The following is a 19,358-nucleotide window of genomic DNA, read 5'->3' as shown; positions in this document are numbered from 1 at the left end:
GATGATCATGCCTTGAGGTAGGAGGCCACCAAAATTCTTATATAAATAATTCCATCTCCCCGAGCTGGCTGGAGGGCGTGGAGTGGCCACGTAGATTCAGCAACTGCCAAAGGTATAACCGAGAGGAGTCTTCTTGTCAGTCACAGGAGTGAATCATTCGAATGGCTGCTTTCTGTGTCCTTCCCAGAGCCGGAAGGTAAATTGGATAGCACTGTTGGTTTCACCAGTCACTATTCTTTTTTTTTTTTTTTAAGATTTTAATTATTTATTTGACAGAGATAGAGACAGCCAACGAGAGAGGGGAACACAAGCAGGGGGAGTGGGAGAGGAAGAAGCAGGCTCATAGTGGAAAAGCGATGTGGGGCTTGATCCCATAACGCCGGGATCACGCCCTGAGCCGAAGGCAGACGCTTAACTGCTGTGCCACCCAGGTGCCCCTCACCAGTTACTATTCTTAAGTGAAGCTCACCTTCTTTCTTTAAAGTGTAGCAGGCATGTGTATTCGAAAGAGCATGAGTTCCGGACCCAGATTCACCTGGGTTCTGTTCCCAGCATCACCTCTTACAAGCCGAGTGACCCTGGGCAAGTCCTTGTGCCAACCTGGGCCTCAGTGTCCTCATCTGTAGAATGGGAGTGATAAGACCTGCCTCACAGGGTTGTCACGCAGCTCAGAGGAGATGGCAAAGGGCCCAGCATGATTGCAGTGCTCATTAGACTCCCAGTAACACTTCCCCGCGTCTCCAAGTTGTGGCAATGAGCGCCTTTGGGATGGTGGGGTTGATGAGGAGTGACATGGTCTGGTTTCCAGAGTGCAGAGGCAGAGGACTCAGTAATAGACACTTGACTCACAACTCTATTTTTAGCTCGATGCTGCCTAAGGTTTAAAAATGTGGTGTCCCTCAAGTGTCCCTTCTCCTTTCAGTGTAAGAGTGGGGGGTCAGGGTGAGAGTGGGGACGGGACTGTCCCACTTTCACAGTCAGCACCTTCCTCCTCCTCCGTGTCCAGCGTGGTCACCTTGGACATTATGAGCTTCGAGGAGGTATCCTGATGCTTGGACATGAGCACTTTGTCCTGGTCTTCAGCAGGGCTCTCCCTGCCAAACCAGCCTTCAGCTCTCCAGCTGTTCCAGCTTGTGAGGATTCCATCCATCACCCCTGCCCATGTTCACTGTGCGGCTGACTTCATGAATTTGGGGAGCACAGCGGTAAATCTTTTCTGGCAGTTCCTATCCCTCCCTTCCATTCTCAGGATGCACACATTACAGTAATAAATGTTATTTCGTGTCACCTGCAACAGCTCTCTGGTGGGCAGGAATTTGGTTTGGTGGTGAAGACCACAGAGCTTCAAATGCAAGGGATGAGGGTTTGAATCCTGACTGTGCTGCCGAACACTGGGCGACCTGGGGCAAATTGCTGAGCTCCTCTGAGTGTAGGCTTCCGCATCTACTGAATGGAGATAATAGTCCCCATATCCTCGGAAGGTGAGGATGAGTGAAAGACTGCTTGCAAAGCCTCAGCACAGGGCCAGGCACACAGTGAGCCCATGACACATCGTAACTGGGGCATTGGTCTTAGAGCAGAGCGGACAGCAGTCCGGGGAGGTTAACTCATTGGTGTAGGATAAGACATTATCCCTATTTTCTGTGAAAGAAAATGGAGGCTGGGAGGTCCCAGATCTTGCCCAAGATTATACAACTAGTAAGCTGCAGAATCTGAATTATAAGCCAGCTCTCCTGACACCTCAACCGGTCTCCTGACATTGTACCAGAAGCCTCTGCAAAACTGGAATTAATGCCCCAAACCCATTTAAAACTGGCCCCCTGGTGGTGGAGTCTGAGCCCAGCCTTCCTTCTGCTGAATCCTGTTTTCTGGAAATGGGCTGCTGGTAACAGACGTGTATGAGTGCTCACACGGGTTCATGTACAAATACATATATGCAAATGATGGAGCAGGAAAATGTCCTGGGAAACCATGATTCTCTAGAGTGCTCCATGAACGCAGTATTTTGGCTAATGGATTTTCTGAGTATTAACTTCTTGGTTTCAGAGCTTGTTGTGGATCATTATGAAATGCATTGCAGCCAGTCACTTTCTGGTGCTAGGAGAAGCTGTCTAGTGAGTGTCAGTAAATCCTTCTTAAATGACAGAGGATCTTGGAAGGGTCTCCAGTCATTGTCATAATGACCCGTTGTAATGTTCACGACTCTAATCGTATGTCTGTCTGGATCTCTGACCCTCGTATCATTCAGTCATGGCAACAGCTGTGTGTGTGTGTGTGTGTGTGTGTGTGTGTGTGTGTGTGTGTGTGTGTTGGGAGTGAGGGCAGGGTGGGGAGATAATTATCCCCATCTCACAGGTGAGAAAGCGAGGACTCAGCATGAATCCTCCCTGGGGACCATATAGCTTGATCACAGCCAAGCCAGAATTGAGATGACATTTGCTGAGACAGTGTAGTAAAGCAGGAAAAAAAAAAACAAAAAAAACCCAAAAAGGTTCTTTGAGTCAGACATACTTGGGTTTAAATCCCAGTTTTGACACTTTCTAATGGTGTTGACCTTTGAGCAAGTTACTCAGTCTCACAGGCCCCACCGTTCCTCATCTGTAAAATGGCAAGAATAATTATTTCCCTTGCTGGGATTATTTTAAGGTCGTTCTAAGTAATGTGTGTGAAGCAGCTGGCATTGTGCCTGGTCAGGGTAGGTCCTCAGCACATGGACACTATTATTCTCCCAATCCTTGCCAATCTACCAGGATCTCTGTCTGCTGTAGCAATACGGAAGATACAGGGTATGAGACTGATCTGTCTTGAGCCCATCAAACTCTAGAAGTGCCTTTTTGAAGTAAATCTATTCTCATTAACTTTAGAAGGGTGCAAGGGTTTTTGCTTTACCTCTAATAACGGAGGCCTGAGACAGACTTTTCTTTTGTAGATAAACTTAAATAATTTTACATCAGTACCAGAGGTGCTGCAAAGCAATAAATTAAGGATCATATATAGGTGTTATGATGGTAAATGCCCACAGTCTGGAAATGCTTTTTGGATCATGTAGGTCTTTTTAAAATATGCATAGAATTTGAATAGGTGGACAGGCGACATTTCATGGAAGATCAAAGGTACAAAGGTAAGACAGTGTAAGATATGCTTGGCTTGGTTAGAACAGAAACTGTAATTGCGGGGGGCACCTACATGATAAGGGTAGAAAAACAGACTTTCATATAGAGCTTCACATGTGTATTTGTGCATAAACATACACATATTACTCTACTATCCTACCCATGTACGTTGCTAACCTAAAATCCTTAGTTAGAAGTGATCACAGGCATTGGCTGAATAGATCTTAATGCTTTCAGCCCTCCTCTGTAGGAAGGCAATGCGATGTAGGAGAAGGAATGCTGGACCAGGAGTTAGGAGACTCAGGTGCTGCTCTTGGCTCCACCCCCATTGAGCAGTGTGACTTGGACAAGACGTGTAACTTCTTTAGGCCTTAACTCATTTACAAAAACAGACCACTTTTGGAAAATCCTTTGGAACTATTAATCAAGAGCCTTGAAGATGCCCATTCAATTTCATTTATTAATTTATATACTGGAATCGTCTCCTAAGAAAAGACCTTAAATATGGAAACAGCTTTATGGTTAAAGGAGCTCATCATAGTGTTTGCATAATTTAGTAAAACTAGACACTGCCTAAATGTCTGATAATTGGGATTGGATAAATTATGGTTCATCTCCTTGACTAATTTGCAGTATTTACCAAGAGTACCAGCGTTGGTCATGTAAAAATGAAACCAAAAATGCATCTATAAAAAAATATATCTATAGTGGGAAAAATCATACTTCCCAATGTAGGCAACATTGTTGATGTCGTCCAGGATCCTTCATGATCTCGCCAGTCACTCACACCAGCTACCCCTGTGCCACCATTTGCCAAAGATGGTGACCTTAGGATATTTTCCCAACAAACACCATGTGTGCTTTTGTATGTCCTGTTCATTCCTTCTGAAATGCCCTTTCCTCCCTTGGCCAGCAGGTGAATACTTACTCTCCTTCCAGGCCAGCTGTAGATTTCCCTGACTTCCTAGAGAAAGTGAATTGCGCCTTCATCTCCTTTGTTGTATATTTTGTAAGAAGGCTCTAACATGTCTGTAATCATGTTAGTCTTCCGTGTTTGTTTTTGTCTCTGCACATAGACTGGATGCCCCTTGAGGGTCAGAACTGTGTGTGTTTTTTTTAAGATTTTATTTATTTGTCAGAGAGAGAGCACAAGTGGGGGGGGGGAGCGGGAGGCAGAGGGAGAAGCAGGCTTCCGCTGAGCAAGGAGCCCGTTGTGGGAATCGATCCCAGGACCCTGGGATTATGACCTGAGCCAAAGGCAGACGCTTAACTGACTGAGCCACCCAGGCGTCCTGGTCAGAACTGTGTTATTGCCAAATGCCCACTGCTTAGCAGAGGGCCTGGCATTTAATGGGTACTCAATGCATGTTGGTTGAATTGTTTTTCACTTTTTTTTTTTAAAGATTTTATTTATTTATTTAACAGAGATAGACAGCCAGCGAGAGAGGGAACACAAGCAGGAAGAGTGGGAGAGGAAGAAGCAGGCTCATAGCCTAGGAGCCTGATGTGGGGCTCGATCCCATAACACCGGGATCACGCCCTGAGCCGAAGGCAGACGCTTAACTGCTGTGCCACCCAGGCGCCCCTGTTTTTCACTTTTTACTTTTACTTTTTGTTTTTCCATGTTTTATGCATATTTTGTAATGACCATTCATTATCCTTATAATGGAGGACAAATAACAGTAATTCATTTACCCATTTATTTTTAAGGAGGTGACTGACTTAACTCAAAGGTTCTCAAACCTGGCAATGCATCAAAGATACCTGGGAAGCTTATTAAAATTCAGATTCCCATGTCCCAGACAGGTGTCCTGAATCCCAAAATCCAGGGCAAAGACCTGAAATCAGTATTGGTTGGTTGGTTTTCTTAAAGATTTATTTATTTATTTGAGAGAGAGAGAGAGAGAGTGGTGGGGAGGGGCAGAGGGAGAGAGAGAGAGAATCCCAAGCAGACTCCAAGCTGAGCATGGAGCCCAATGTGGGGCTGGATCTCACGACCCTGAGATCATGACCTGAGTGGAAATCCAGAGTCAGATGTTTAACTGACTGAGCCACCCAGGTGCCCTGGGAATCAGTATTATTTACAAGCTACTTTGGTACTGTGATGCTTAGCTATGTGTGGGAACCCTTGACCTAACTACCTCTAAGGTGCTTTCAGCCTAAACTCTGGTTCTGGGAGTCTGCTGGCCCTGCCCCTGCTGCCCTCAGAGGCTTCAGCATGAGGGCCTTGTGGAGCAGCAGGCCAGACAGCGGAGAATAACTGTCATCACTTCATTATCGAGCACCTATTCTTTGCCAGCGACTGCTTTACATACAGCATTTCTTATCTGTATAATACCTTGAGGTCAGTGTTATTATCTCCATTTTACAGATGAGGAGACTGAGGCAAAGAAAAGTTAAGTGTCTTATTCAAGTTGAAGTAATAAGAACACAGTGGAGCTCATAGTTGAATGTAGTTCTATCAGACTTACTAAGCCCAGGAACTGGAACCTCTGTTACTGCCCCTTCTCTCCCTCTCTGCCCCCCACAAAGCACCCTCCGCGGGCCAGGTGCAGCCCTGCTGTGTGCAGACGGGGGGGGGGGGATGCGGGGTGGGCGCTGGAGCCCTTGGCCTGTGCGCAGATGTGTGGGATTAGCATGCGTAGTGGGCAGCCATGTGCCACAGAGGCGGAGGCTGGGCTCACCAAATGTGCTCTGACGCCCACCCACCTGCTTCCAGGGTGCAGTGAAGCAGTGGAATTCAATTTGCAGCAGTGACCTAAGAGGGGCTATTTTTAGTAAGAAAGTAGGTCAGGGGCTGCAGCGGTGCTGCCTGAGCAATGAGCAGCCTCCCCTCTCACCGGGAGGCTTCTTCACTTCTCACACAGCCAGTGTGGAGGTGAGGAAGGCACATCTGACATCCTCACAGGACTGCAGTTGTAATCGTCACCATGGGGCCCCTTGGTGGAGGGCGGGGAGGCACACATGCACATCTGAAACGCGCTTGTCTGGGATTGCCTAGGGTCCTGGCCCCAGTCTTCCTCCAGAGATTAGAATCCCTTCAGAAAACATCTCGAACATGGTAGGAGGCTGATGAATTGCACGCCCGCTACGTGCCAGCTGCTATTCTGGGTTTGATATGCATTATCTCATTTAGTCCTTACAAATACCCCTGCAAAGTAGGTATTATTATCCCTAATTTGCAGATGTGGAAACTGAGTCACAGAGAAATTAAGGGACTTACCCAAGGTCACAGAGCTCATATGCAGTAGAGCCAGATTTTGAGTCCTGTTTGTGATTCCAGAGCTGGTGAGAGATGACCAGGCCATCAAACCATGCTGGGGGTGATTTTAAATTCCCACTCTACCTCTGCTGCATACTGTTTGGTACTTCAGACAAAATCGTGCAGAGATGGCTTCTTCTAGCTGGACTTACCTGAGTCTGACATCCTTTTCCCTCCAGGACACAGAAGGGTACCCAGGACACAGACCTGCTCCCTAGAAAGAACAACGCACATCCCTACATACCGCTGCCCAATCTCTGAGGCCAGTAGTTGCCAAAAACAAACCAACCACCTGATTTCCCTGGGCCTGGAGTGTCTCGAAATCCTCTGCCCCACTTGCTCTGCCACAGATCCGTGGCAAATTGCAGGGCACTCATTGGCGACGCACAGGCGGACACGAGCTTGTTAACAGAATGTAGTAATTGACATATCGTGATTCATTATGCACAGCACGGAGGACTCTAGCAGAAGCCCACTTTGTGGCCAACCGCCGCTGGCACCACCAGCCTTGAGAATTTGTTCCTGGCTCCGTTCTGGCTCTCCAGCTGGAGAGCACCATACCTTCAAGGGCCAGAAGCAGCCTGAGGCTGCTGTCTTATCCTGCTCCCTCCCTCCTGGCAAGGAGTGAGGATATTTCCCCTGCCCCCAGGCTGCATGACCTTGGAGGGGGGTTATTTGTTCATTCATTCATTCATTCATTCATTCAACAAACATTCTGAAAATGTGCCAGGCATGCAGTGGGGAATGAGACAGATAGTCCCAGCCCTCAGAGAATTTATAGTCCCTCTCTGGGCCTTAATTTCCTTATCATCAAATGGGTAGGAAAGAAAAAAACTGGATTGGTCAATCTCTTCTAGCTCTAAGATTTCAGAATCTGTAGTTCTGGATTATAAACATTTATTATTGAGTCATAGTGTCAATCTTAGTCATTTGTATCCAATGCCAAAAAGAAAAAAATAGAATTTCAGAATCTGGATGGGAACCATGGACACAAGCTAATTCAATTTCCTCACTTACAGATGAGAAAAATGAGGCTAAAAGAAGGGTGTGACTTGCCTGGCATATCAGTGACAGAGCCAGGGTGGGGAGGCCAGTGAGCTGAGCCCCTCTCTCCTCCAGTCCTCCTGAGGCCCCTTCCCCACCCAGCCCTGCTGTTGCACCCCTCCTTGGAACCCTTTCTGTATTTAGCTTCTCTAACACTGAGCTCTGCTGAGTCTCTCCTACCGACCTCTCTAAACACTGCTTCTGGGCTCCCTTACCAGCCTCAGAGCCGGGGGCCTGCGAGTGGAAGAGGAAGGAGTAGCTCTGGTAGCTGGGCCTCAGAAGGTAAATGGAATTGGGTGCTTGCTTTGCAGCACATAGACTAAAATTGGAATGATATAGAGAAGGTTAGCAGGGCCTTGGACAAGGATGACACCCTTAGTGGTAAATGGGATTGGAATTCGGCAAGACTACCAAAAAGCAGGACGCGAGAAAATTGAGGCAGAGCATGTAGTTTGCTGTCAGAGGGCTCCAACAAGCAGTCTGGCCAAACCTCAGTGAACTGAAAAAGAAGGAAACGCAGTGGAGATGGCTGGTAAGTAGCTCAGAGCACCTGCAGAAAGGCCTACCTCCGCTCAAGCCTCAGAACCTCTATTCCTTTGACCTTTGCATGTCACCTGCATTACCCAGTGGAAGGAGTCTAAGGCTGGAAGGACAGAGGATCTTTCTGATACTCTAGTGAGGCAAGGGAATTGAGCTGCCCGTGGAGAAGTCAGAGGCAGGAGGCTCAGCGCTTTTTCAGTGACCAGAATGTCCCCTCCTGGGTGTAAAAAGATGCTGTAGGTATAGCAAGGCTTTAGCCAACGTGAAGTGCTTGTTGCTTTTTCTTGCCCTTCACCGCAGTCTGGGAACCCGTACCTTGAAGTGCTGTCCTTGATTAATTAATAAAGTTTATTGCCCTGTAGTGCTCCCTTAGGATGGAGGTGGTCAGAGGTAGGAGAGGGCGAAGAATACTGTTTTTGATTATGAAAACCTATATCCATTCAGTATATCCAGTTTAGTCTTCTAAATTGATCTGTGCTATTTTCCACACCGCACTTTTGTAAAAAATATTTTTCCAGTAGGCACATCACATTGTCCTGAAAGAACTACCCAGTCCATGTGCATAAAATATGTCCTGTGTGCATTTATAAATGCATATGTAATGCTTAAAAGTAAATCATTCTGGGGGTGCCTGGGTGGCACAGCGGTTAAGCGTCTGCCTTCAGCTCAGGGCATGGTCCCGGCGTTCTGGGATCGAGCCCCACATTAGGCTCTTCTGCTATGAGCCTGCTTCTTCCTCTCCCATTCCCCCTGCTTGTGTTCCCTCTCTAGCTGGCTGTCTCTTTCTCTGTCAAAAAAATAAAAAATCTTTAAAAAAAAAAAAAGTAAATCATTCTGAGTTTTTTGAAAAATGACTTCAAGTCATGTGGCTGGGAGCTGGAAACCTGAGTCTGAAGCATGGACTCTTGTGTGTCCTTGGGTTAATGTTCGCTTTTTGCCCGTCTGCTCTCATACCTGCCAAGTGAAGGGGATGGATCTGTGGTTTAGTTCACCTGGACTGGGAGCCAGTTCTACCGAACCACTTGGGATAATGGTGAAATGTACTGATTCCTGGGCCCACTTGCACATTTGTAGAATTGGTAATTGAATACTTGAAAATGTTTAGTTCTAATAATCTTCCAGGTGATTCAGCCAGGTGATTCCAGGTGATGCAGCCAGGTTTTGAGCAGTTGTCTTCCAAGAACCCCATCTGGTTCTGATGTTCAGAATCCTCTGCCTTCTTTCTCTTGCTCAGTTTCCTGATTTTGTCTTCTCACCTTTTTTCCCTCACTGTACTGTGACCCTCTCAGGAGCAGGGCCATATCTTGCCCACCTCTGTTTCTCTGGCATCCAGCACAATGTCGGGCACAGAGGAGGTACTTAGTAAACAAAAGGAGGGAAAAAATGGGCTTCACTACCACTCTGCACATCTGAGTAATTTCCAGAATTCTTCCTGTGGACTCAGTCGTTGTAAGTCTTTTGATATGGTAAATAGAAATACAGATTTCAGAACCTAACAAAACTGGATTTGAATCTCACCTCTTACTGTGTAGTAGTTTGTCCCAGGTCATTTAATCTCTTTAAAATGCAGTTTCCTTCGTTATAAAATGTGAATAATAGCTCTTATTGCTCACGGTATTTGGGTATTTGTGAGGATTAACTTCCTGCATGAGAATACGCATGTAAAAGTTCTTGACATAGTAGAGTAGGACCTCATTTCCTTTGGCTGCTTTCTTCCTTTATGTGGCCACTGGTGAGTGATAGGAAAAGGGGAGACTCAGAAGAGTGGATCATCCCCAAGCAGACCAAGAGAATGACATGTGGTCCCTCGTTGTCTCCTGGCTCCCTGGGACCCTGAGGCTCTGACTGAGGTGCAGGCACCTTGGTGGATCCCTGCTTGCTTGGCCCTGGGCGCATCAGAATTCAGACTTAGAATCTGACTGCAGACGCAGTGTGTTCTCTTTCCTACTCTGCTACGGGGACGTAAAAAAAAAAGTAGCAAAAGAAATTCAAGGAACTATTGTAGGTTTGGATTCCCCATGCAGGCCCAATGTCTGGGCTTACTGTGAGAAACCTGAGTTCATTCAGAATGGTTAGTTCCCGGGGCCAGAGATCTTAGGGTTGGTTTTGTTAGCACATCAGCTCCCCTCTCCACATACTCGGTGTTGGAACTGCCACAGCATGCTGCTTTTCATAAAAGCCTGTTTTTCAAACCAAGTCCAACTGTTTCAGCCCCAGAAAGGCAATCAGATTAGCTCTCTCCTGGGCAAAATGGTAAATGATCACTCCACAATGCCTCCAGTACCACAATAATCATAACAGCCACCCCTTACCCAGTGCCTGCTATGCTGGAATTTTCATGACATCACTATGAGTAGGTATGATTAGCTCCATTTTACTGGGCAGCGGGTGGTAATTAAGACTATAGACTTTAGAGTCAAACGGGTGCAAATCCCCCATCATGTTCTATCCAGCCCCCTCTGAGTCTCAGTTTCTTCATCAGCAAAATAGGATTAATAATGTACACGCCATAGTATGAGGAGGACTGCACGAATACCACATGCATGGTACTATTGAACTAGTTGCGCCGTCATTTAAAATTACAAACTAGGATAAATGCTACGAGAGAAAGGGGCAAGCTGCCATGAGAGCATATAATAGGGATCCTGACCTATTTGCTGAGGAAGTGACATCTGAGCTGAGATCTGAAGGGTCATTAGCAGTTTATTAGGTGAAGGGAGTGGGTGGGGTTGGGCAGAAAGCTTTATAGGCATATGTACCAATATGGCCCCGAAGGTGAGAGGCAGCTTAGTGCTTTTAGAGAACTGAGAGGCTCAGTATGACTTGAATGTAGAGAGTGGGGAAGAGAAGAGACTGGAAAGGGAAATCGGGGCCTTGTTAAGGATTTTTTTTCTTTATTCTAAGAGCATTGGGGCCATTGAAAGCTTTGGAGCAAAATATGTGTGTGTGCACATGTGGAGAGAGATATGACCGATTTGATATTTACAAGAGATCTTTTTGACAGTGGTCTTGAGAATGGGTTGGAGGGTGCAAGAGTGGTTGTGGGGAAACCAGTTCAGAGGAGGCTTTGCATTTGTCCCAGTGGGAAATAATGTTGAGCAGAGCTGGAGTAGTGATGGCAGAGATGAGGGGATGAGGGAGGTTGAGATAGTTAGGAGGTAGAATTGCAGGCCTGGATGATGGCTTAGATACAGCTATGAGGAAAGAGTTTAAAGAACAACTTATCAAACGCAACACTCAAAAAACAAAAAATCCAGTCAAGAAATGGGCAGAAGACACGAACAGACTTTCTCCACAAAGAAGATCTACAAATGGCCAACAGACACATGAAAAAATGTTCCACATCACTCGGCATCAGGGAAATACAGATCAAAACCACAATGAGACACCACTTCACACCTGTCAGATGGCTAAAATTAACAAGTCAGAAAAAGACAGATGTTAATGAGGATGTGGAGAAAGAGGAACTGTCTTACACTGCTGGCAGGAATGCAAGCTGGTGTGGACACTCTGGAAAACAGAATGAAGGTTCTTCAAAAAGTTAAAAATAGAGCTACCCTACGACCCAGTAATTGCACTACTAGGTATTTACCCAAAGGATACAAACATAGTGATTCCAAGGGGCACGTGCACCCCAATGTTTATGGCAGCAATGTCTACAACAGCCAAAATATGGAAAGAGCCCAGATATCCATTGATAGATGAATGGATAAAGAAGATGTGGTATATATATACAATGGAATATTACTCAGCCATCAGAAAGAATGAAATCTTGCCATTTACAAGGGTGTGGATGGAGCTAGAGGGTATTATGCTAAGTGAAGTAAGTCAGAGAAAGTCAAATACCACATGATTTCATTCATGTGTGGAATTTAAGAATCAAAAAGATGAACATAGGAGAAGGGAAGGAAAAATAACATAAGATAAAAACTGAGAGGAAGACAAACCATAAAAGACTCTTAACTATACGGAACAAACTGAGGGTTGCTGGAGGGGAGGTGGGAGGGGAACGGGATAACTGGGTGATGGGCATTAAGGAGGGCACGTGATGTAATGAGCACTGGGTGTTATATCCAACTGATGAATCACTAAATTCTACCCCTGAAACAAATAATACACTATATGTTAACTAAATTGAATTTAAATAAAAATTTAAAAAAACCCAATCACTAGGTTTCCTGCCATTCTAAGTTTAAAAAAACAAAAAGGGTGGACGAAAACCTGGTTTGTGTAGAAATATCTTGATCTGAGAATCTGAACACACTGTGCCTGAGGTGCCTCTTAGACATCCAAGCATATTCCATGCATGTTCCATGCTCAGGGCCATCCGTGGTAGGACACAATGGCCTTGGAATGCCTTTGGGTAGTCTGACCCAGATCCAGCCTCTGTGGGGGTCAGGCTTGTTTTAGTCCAGTTACTCTGAGGACTCCTAGTTTGCTTCCCCTCGTGGTTCTGTTTCCTTACCAGAATATCCTGAAAAGGGACACACGAGATAATTCACCTTGTGAAGTCTGACCCATGAACAGTCTGGGGAGAGTCTGCTCCTTCAGGAGAAACAGTTCAGATATTGATGCATGTTGTTTGAGGTGCTTTTTTTCCCCAAATCTGTGTGTGAGATACTTGTGTTTGATGGGTGTTCTTTTATTCATTTCTTTATTCATTTATTATTAAAATATTTGCTCTTAATATATATCTGCAATGTGGCGGGCACAATGCCAAGTCAGAAAGGACCCCTGGTTCTTTGGGAAGTGACATCCCCAGAACCCATTTGGCATTGCTGTTCTTGTGATCACAAGGATGCCAGCAGGATGCTGCCCTTTCTCCGAATACTAAATCTCCAGGATGCTGAGCTTCTGACTTTTATCGAGGGGGCATGTCCTTGAGTTCAGAGAGTTGGTTTGTCAGGGGCTCCCTCTGCAGCTGCGACTCCCAGGTCTATATCTGGGCCTCCTGTCTTTTGCAGAGTCTTCCTAGACAGTAACTACATCAATGCCAGTTTTTCACTTTGAATGGGGCTCAGCTGGGCAGTCTGAGCCCCACTGCCCACCCCACACCTGTGCCATGTGCTTTGGCTTGTTGTCTGAGAGCGTCTCTTTGTGTCCCTGTGAGGGGAGAGAAGTGGCAGAGCAGGCTTTGTGTCCTCCCGTGGAATGGTCGAGGAAGTTCAACCAGCAAGTGGGGCGGGTGTGGGGGGAGGGGAGCAGCAGAGTGACACATCCAGCCTTGGCAGCGCGTGATACGGTTTATGAATACCCAAGTGGAATAGATACGTGCTCCAAGAACATGTCTGCCTGGTGAAAATGTAAACTCATGAGCTACGTGAGTGATTACCATCATCAAAGGCAACATAGGCGTCCTTTTAAAAATCCTCTAGTATATTTAACATGCAGTGAGGGAGGGGAAGACTACGCCAAGTCAGGTACTCAAGGAAAGCTGACCTTCTCTGTATCAGTGGAACATAGAACCTCTTACAACGGGAGCAGATGGTGAGCCCCTGTTAGGGGAGATGTCCCTGCAGAGGGCTGGCCATGTGTCAGGTGGGACAGAGAGACTGCTTCCCAGGGTGGGATGGTGGGCTGAGAATTGCATCTCTGAAGGTTCTCTGATTCCTGGCTTTGCCTTTCATCTTGACGATTAAGTCTGTCAAGGACTTGAAGGGTCCTTGAAGTCAGAAGCACCTCGGCTAAATCCCAGTTCCACCTCTTCTAACTGTGATTTGGGCGAGTTGCTCTCTGCATCTCCTTCTCCCGGTCTGCCAAACCAGCTTCATGATGCCTTGCAGAGCTGTGTGTGTACCAGGGCCAGCTGAGTTAAGCTTCGCAGCCAGCACCCCAGGATGTAAGAATGGGTGAAGCCTGCGGTGCCTCCCATCAGCTGTGAGCTCTTTGGTGTGTGCGCGTGGCCTGGATCTGCATTCTCTGCTCAGAACATTTATTGCTCCCCAGAGCACATATGCAGGCCATGTGTCAGCTCCCTGGCGGCCTGGAGAAACACTGTCCTGTTTCTGCCTGAGAAGACACCCGCTCAGCAAGCAGCCCACCTGGCTTAAGTTTCTCCAAAGAACTCACTCCATCTTCATTACAAAAGATCCTTTCATGTGCCGAAGGTGGCACATGGCTTGCAATTCAACCCCCTTAAGAATTCTGGCAGTGTCCCTTTTTCATGCTAGCTCTGTCCTAAAGCAGATTTCATGAGGAGTTATTTTCCTAATGTATAAAATCCTGTAGCATGTTTCTGATGCTGCCGTAGGAAGTGCACACTGTTTTTATTTTCCAGGGGAACATTAACAAGCTATAGACTAGCCTTTGTATGGAGCCAGCACAGTCGCTGTAAACTCAAGGCCATTTGCTGCCTGCAAATCCTTGGCACCCCAGGCATGGCTCTGCCTTTATGTGTCACCATGTAACACACTTGAATCATGCCAACCTGAAGACGCTTGTCCCCGTTTGGGGTACTTACCACAGATATCGTGGTTCCCAACTGCACACCCAAGGCAGAGTTACGCCCACTGGTTATTTACTCCTCCGGCCTCCCTGCAGGCTCTGCAGGTGGAGTTCTTTTTTTTTTTTTTTTTAATCTGTGAAGGTTTTTTTAAACATATATATTATCATAGTATCAAGTGCTATTATATAGTTTTTTATAATAATATTTTTTATTATGTTAGTCACCATACAGTACATCCCTGTTTTTTTATGTAAAGTTCGATGATTCATTAATTGCGTATAACACCCAGTGCACCATGCAATACGTGCCCTCCTTACTACCCATCAACCAGTCTATCCCATTCCCCCACCCCCCTCCCCTCTGAAGCCCTCAGTTTGTTTCTCAGAGTCCATAGTCTCTCATGCTTCATTCCCCCTTCTGATTACCCCCCTTCTTTATTCCTTTCTTCTCCTACCGATCTTCCTAGTTCTTATGTTCCATAGATGAGAGAAACCATATGATATTTGTCTTTCTCTGCTTGACTTATTTCACTTAGCATTATCTCCTCCAGTGCCGTCCATGTTGCAGCAAATGTTGAGAAACATTTTTGATAGCTGAGTAATATTCCATTGTATATATGGACCACAACTTCTTAATCCAGTCATCTGTTGAAGGGCATCTCGGCTCCTTCCATGATTTAGCTATTGTGGACAATGCTGCTATGAACATTGAAGTGCATATGGCCCTTCTCTTCACTACATCTGTATCTTTGGGGTAAACACCCAGTAGTGCAATGGCTGGATCATAGAGTAGCTCAATTTTTAACTTTTTAAGGGACCTCCACACTGTTTTCCAGAGTGGCTGTACCAACTTGCAGGTGGAGTTTTTGGCCCCTTTATTCAGATGAAGGGAGCATGGCTCTTGCAAGGTGCAATAGTTTGTCTGAGGTCACACAGCTAATTATTGGCAAAGCTGTGTTTCAGTTCCTGGTCTTCTACGGGGCAGCCTGACAGTGAAAACCCCATCCAGCATTCACATCTCACCTCTGATGTTCATGAGCCCTGTGACCTTGCACAAGCTAGTGATTGATATTACAAGTAGTGATTAATATTAATAGTAACAGTAAAATTGGCAAAGCACCTGGCGCGGTATAGGTGCTCTCCCACCACGTCTCCCTGCTTTCTCACACTAGACCTGTGAGATGGGTTTTATTATGACCCATTTTACTGAGAAGCGTCCTGAAATTCAGAGAGCTAAAGTAACTTGTCTGCACCTCGGTTTCTCTATAAAATGAGAATATTGCTCCCTCCCTGGGAGGGTGATCACAAGGACTGGATGAGGTCAGATGGGTGCACTGCTGAGCACAGAGCCTGCCGCAGAGGGGGTGCTCAGTCAGGGCTCCTCTGCCCTCTCTAGTTCCCCCTCTGCATCCTAAGCCAGTGGTCTTTCTACTGCATCCCATTTAATACATTTAGAGGCTGAGGTCATGCTGAAGTCTTCTCCCTAGCTTTCTTCATCACACCCTGCCAACCCCCCAGAGGCCACTTGCAGCCTCTGATCTGAGTTCCCTGTCAGATGCTGCCTGTTTAGTCTTTTGCCAGTTCAGGAAACACCATTCTTCCCTGGCATGCTGCACCACACCCCTGACATTTGCTCCAGGGCCATGTTCTGGAACGCTAAAGCCTATTCTGGCCTCTCCAGCTGCAGGGCTCTCCCCTTTCCTGACTTTCTCTAAGGCAAATACAGCTTGTTTTCCTTATTTTGGCATCCTGCCTGGATCTTTCAGGTTGTTGTGTTGTGTTTCACGAGGGGCCACACATGGAAGTGACCTAGAATCCAGGTCTCCTGACTCCCGGCATCATGTTCTCCAGCTTATGATAATTTAATGTTTAAGAGGAGTATGCTGTAGGTCAGGGGAAAAAATAGGAGCCCTGTCTTTGGGGATTCTCAGAAATGGATTCATTTGGCTTTCAGTAAAAATATATTTATGCAGCACCTGCTTTTTTTTTTAAGATTTTATTTATTTATTAGAGAGAGAGTGAGAGCGAGGCAAGTAGCAGAGGGAGAGGGACAAGCAGACTCCACGCTGAGCACAGAGCCTGACGTGGTACTTGATCTCTTGACCCTGAGATCATGACCTGAGCCAAAAACAAGAGTAGTAACTGACTGAGCCACCCCAGGCCCCAGACCCTCAGCACCTGCTTCGGCCAGACCCGGTGTTAGTAGCTGTGGTCTTGAAGGAGTCAGGTCTGTCTTTCACGGAACTCATATTGTATTGTGAGAGGTCAATGACCAAAAAATAAGTCAGTAAGATGATTTTAGATTTTAAGTACCATAAATGAAATAAATAGAGCTCTGGGATAGAGAGTAATTGGAAGATATTTTGTGCATTTTGTATAGAATGGTCAGGGAAGGACTCTTGGAGAAGGTGATATTTTGAGCTGAGATGGCAAATGAAAAGCTGGGACAAGCGCATTCAAGGCTGAGAGAGCTATGAGAACAAAGACCCGGTGTTGGAAAGAGCTTGGCCATTCGAGGAGTAGAATGGAGGTCAGGATGTCTGGGGCACATTGTGCCGGAGGGAGGAGCCATAAGATCAGAAAGCAAGAGCTGGATTGTGTTGGGCCTCGGAGGCCACAGAAGAGTTTGGATTTTTTTTCCCCTAGAATTAGTGGGAAGCCACTGAAGGGCTTTAAGCAAGGGAGAGGTGTGATCTTAAAGAAAACTGAGGTGGCTAAGTGGAGAATGGATTGTAAAATATGAACAGGGAAACAGAAATACGGGTTAAGAGGCTGAAATAGTCCAGGAGAGTGACAGTGGCCTGAATGGGGTTAGGACAGTGGAGACTGTCAGTTACATTTGTGATTATGTTGAAGTTAGGGCAACAGGATTTGACGAAGGGTTAGATGAAGTAATCCATTCTGCTGAATCTGCTCAGTACCCAGTTCGTGTAGATCGAGTGATACCTAGTTTCAGTTCCTAAACCGGGGGGACATGTTGACAGGTGACAGACCTCACTGCCAGGATGCACCTCTGCGAGTTTGCAAGACTGTAGGTAGGGGCCAGTGCTTGCATCTCAGAAAGACATCTTGGGGAAGTGAAAAATGGAGACGTTTTCAAAGAATTCATTCATTCTTGAGTCCTGTAACAAGTGCCTTATCTGTGGCTGGTGTTTTACTTTTGGCAAACAAGATAAGGCTCTGCTCCTGAGGGCCTCCCCTCTTGGGGGAGGTAGAAATATAAATAGATAAATCTCAGTCTGTATCATGGCAAGAGGACAAATAAGGGGGTATAGGACCACGAAGGAGAGGGCTAACTTTTCATATGGTAAGTCAGGGAAGCCTTCACAAGAAACTAGGCATTAAAAAGGGTTAAGGAGACAACTATCCTTTATATATCAATAAAAGAAATTGTAGTTAAAAATAATACAACTAATGGCCAGGAACAACAGTTTATGACCATTAATATCTATTTGTTCTCTACTTAAAAAGGGGCTGGGTGGTAAGAAGAGAGAGCATTTCAGAAAAAAAGGAATAGCATTTGCAAAGGCCCAGAATCCTGAAGGAGTAGGGTATATTCAAGAAACAGAAAATACCTCAACATGGCTAGGGTATAGGGTGTGTGGGGCGTAGGCACCAGGCTGGTGTTGAAGGTTGGTGACTGCCCTGTGAAGGGTCTTGTGTGCCGTGTTGACAGTGTTGGACTTAATGGTTTAGGTACCAGGGGACCAACAGAGATTTTAAAGCCAGGGTCTAGTTGGTAGAAAGCAAATAGCTCCCCCATAGACCACCAGTCAGTCAAATCCCCATTTCCTACTGCATCTGGATGCAGCCTCAGAAACGTTCTCAACACAGCACACTGGGCGGTCACTTCCAGTCAGCCAGAACTGGCAGAGGATGAGGCCTATTCTCCATTCCCCAAAGAAAACAAGTCTGTGTATGAGTTTAAAGGGGAAGGTGTTTAGGACCCAAAACTATCTTGTACAGTTGTCTCGTCAGCCACAAGTATAAGTTGCCTACGTTGTGTAAGACGTGGTAGAGAACGGTGAAGGGAGAAGTAACAATCTAGTCTGAAGGAAGATATTTCTGAGTGTGGCCATGGTTGTAATCAATTCCAAGGGGGTGGTGCTGAGGCAGAAAGTAGTAGGCTTTCAAGGAGTTCCAGTCCACTAGCCCTGGAATGGATGCCTTTGACTGGTAGGGATGTGCAGTGCTCCAGTAAATGCAAGGCTTTCTTGTCCAACTGACATTGGTGCTTTCTCCAGAAAGCGCTCTTAAAGGGGCCATGTTGCTCCTTTGAAGAGAGTAAAATGTCCTGGGCCAGTGGACCAGGAAGTGACCATTAGTCTGGGAACTCGGTCATGGCCATGGTTGTCTATGCCAGTTCCTTATCCCTGGCACCTAACACAAGACCTGAGTAAACAAACAGGGCAAAGAAAACCAATGAACCAGCCAACCAAACATGCGTTCTAAGCCTAGCTCTTGCACCTCTTTTCTCTCAGCCATGTAATGACTTGGTTGGTCTCCACAGACCTTCACCGTTCTGTCTTAGGATTCTCGGATGATGCACAGAATGGTTCAGAGCAAGCCAAGTCATCGCTTGTATTTCTGATAGTCCTCAAATGTAATCAGAATAAAATATCAAAATTAAGCACTACTTTACAACATCTCAGATATGCCTTCTAAAAACAAAGCCTGTGTCTATCTCTGAGTTGTGAAGAAAATGTATTAGGTTATATTAAACAGCAAGATTGTCCCTTTTGTAGGAAAAACATATGAATTAAATCTTGTCTTCCTGACTGGGGATTTTAATTGGGATTTGAGTCAATTTGATCTAAATTTGAGCATCCATCCAGAGAACATTTATTGACAGATGCTATGAGCAGGGTTTTGTGCTAGGCATGTGGGAGATAGGAGGATGAACAAGATACAAGATGAATGAGATCCTTCCAGGCAGGAACTGACGGTCTAGACAG

At 45.9% G+C, this 19,358-nt stretch overlaps 1 protein-coding gene and 1 non-coding gene across 10 annotated transcripts in view; both read left to right on the top strand.

Moving 5' to 3' along the window:
* Positions 1–19,358, top strand: part of SERGEF (secretion regulating guanine nucleotide exchange factor) — a 242,455-nt gene that overhangs the window by 157,143 nt on the left and 65,954 nt on the right. The gene's annotated exons all lie outside the window — the stretch shown is intronic.
* On the top strand, positions 7,716–7,820 carry LOC117796899. The gene has a single exon (XR_004621595.1). It is a non-coding gene; the product is annotated as a U6 spliceosomal RNA (small nuclear RNA).

This window comes from Ailuropoda melanoleuca, chromosome 16, assembly GCF_002007445.2.
Source record: "Ailuropoda melanoleuca isolate Jingjing chromosome 16, ASM200744v2, whole genome shotgun sequence".
In the NCBI taxonomy this organism is placed as follows: Eukaryota; Metazoa; Chordata; class Mammalia; order Carnivora; family Ursidae; genus Ailuropoda; species Ailuropoda melanoleuca.
The sequence above is the reverse complement of the archived record's forward strand: the minus strand, read 5'-3'. Positions and strand labels throughout refer to the sequence as shown.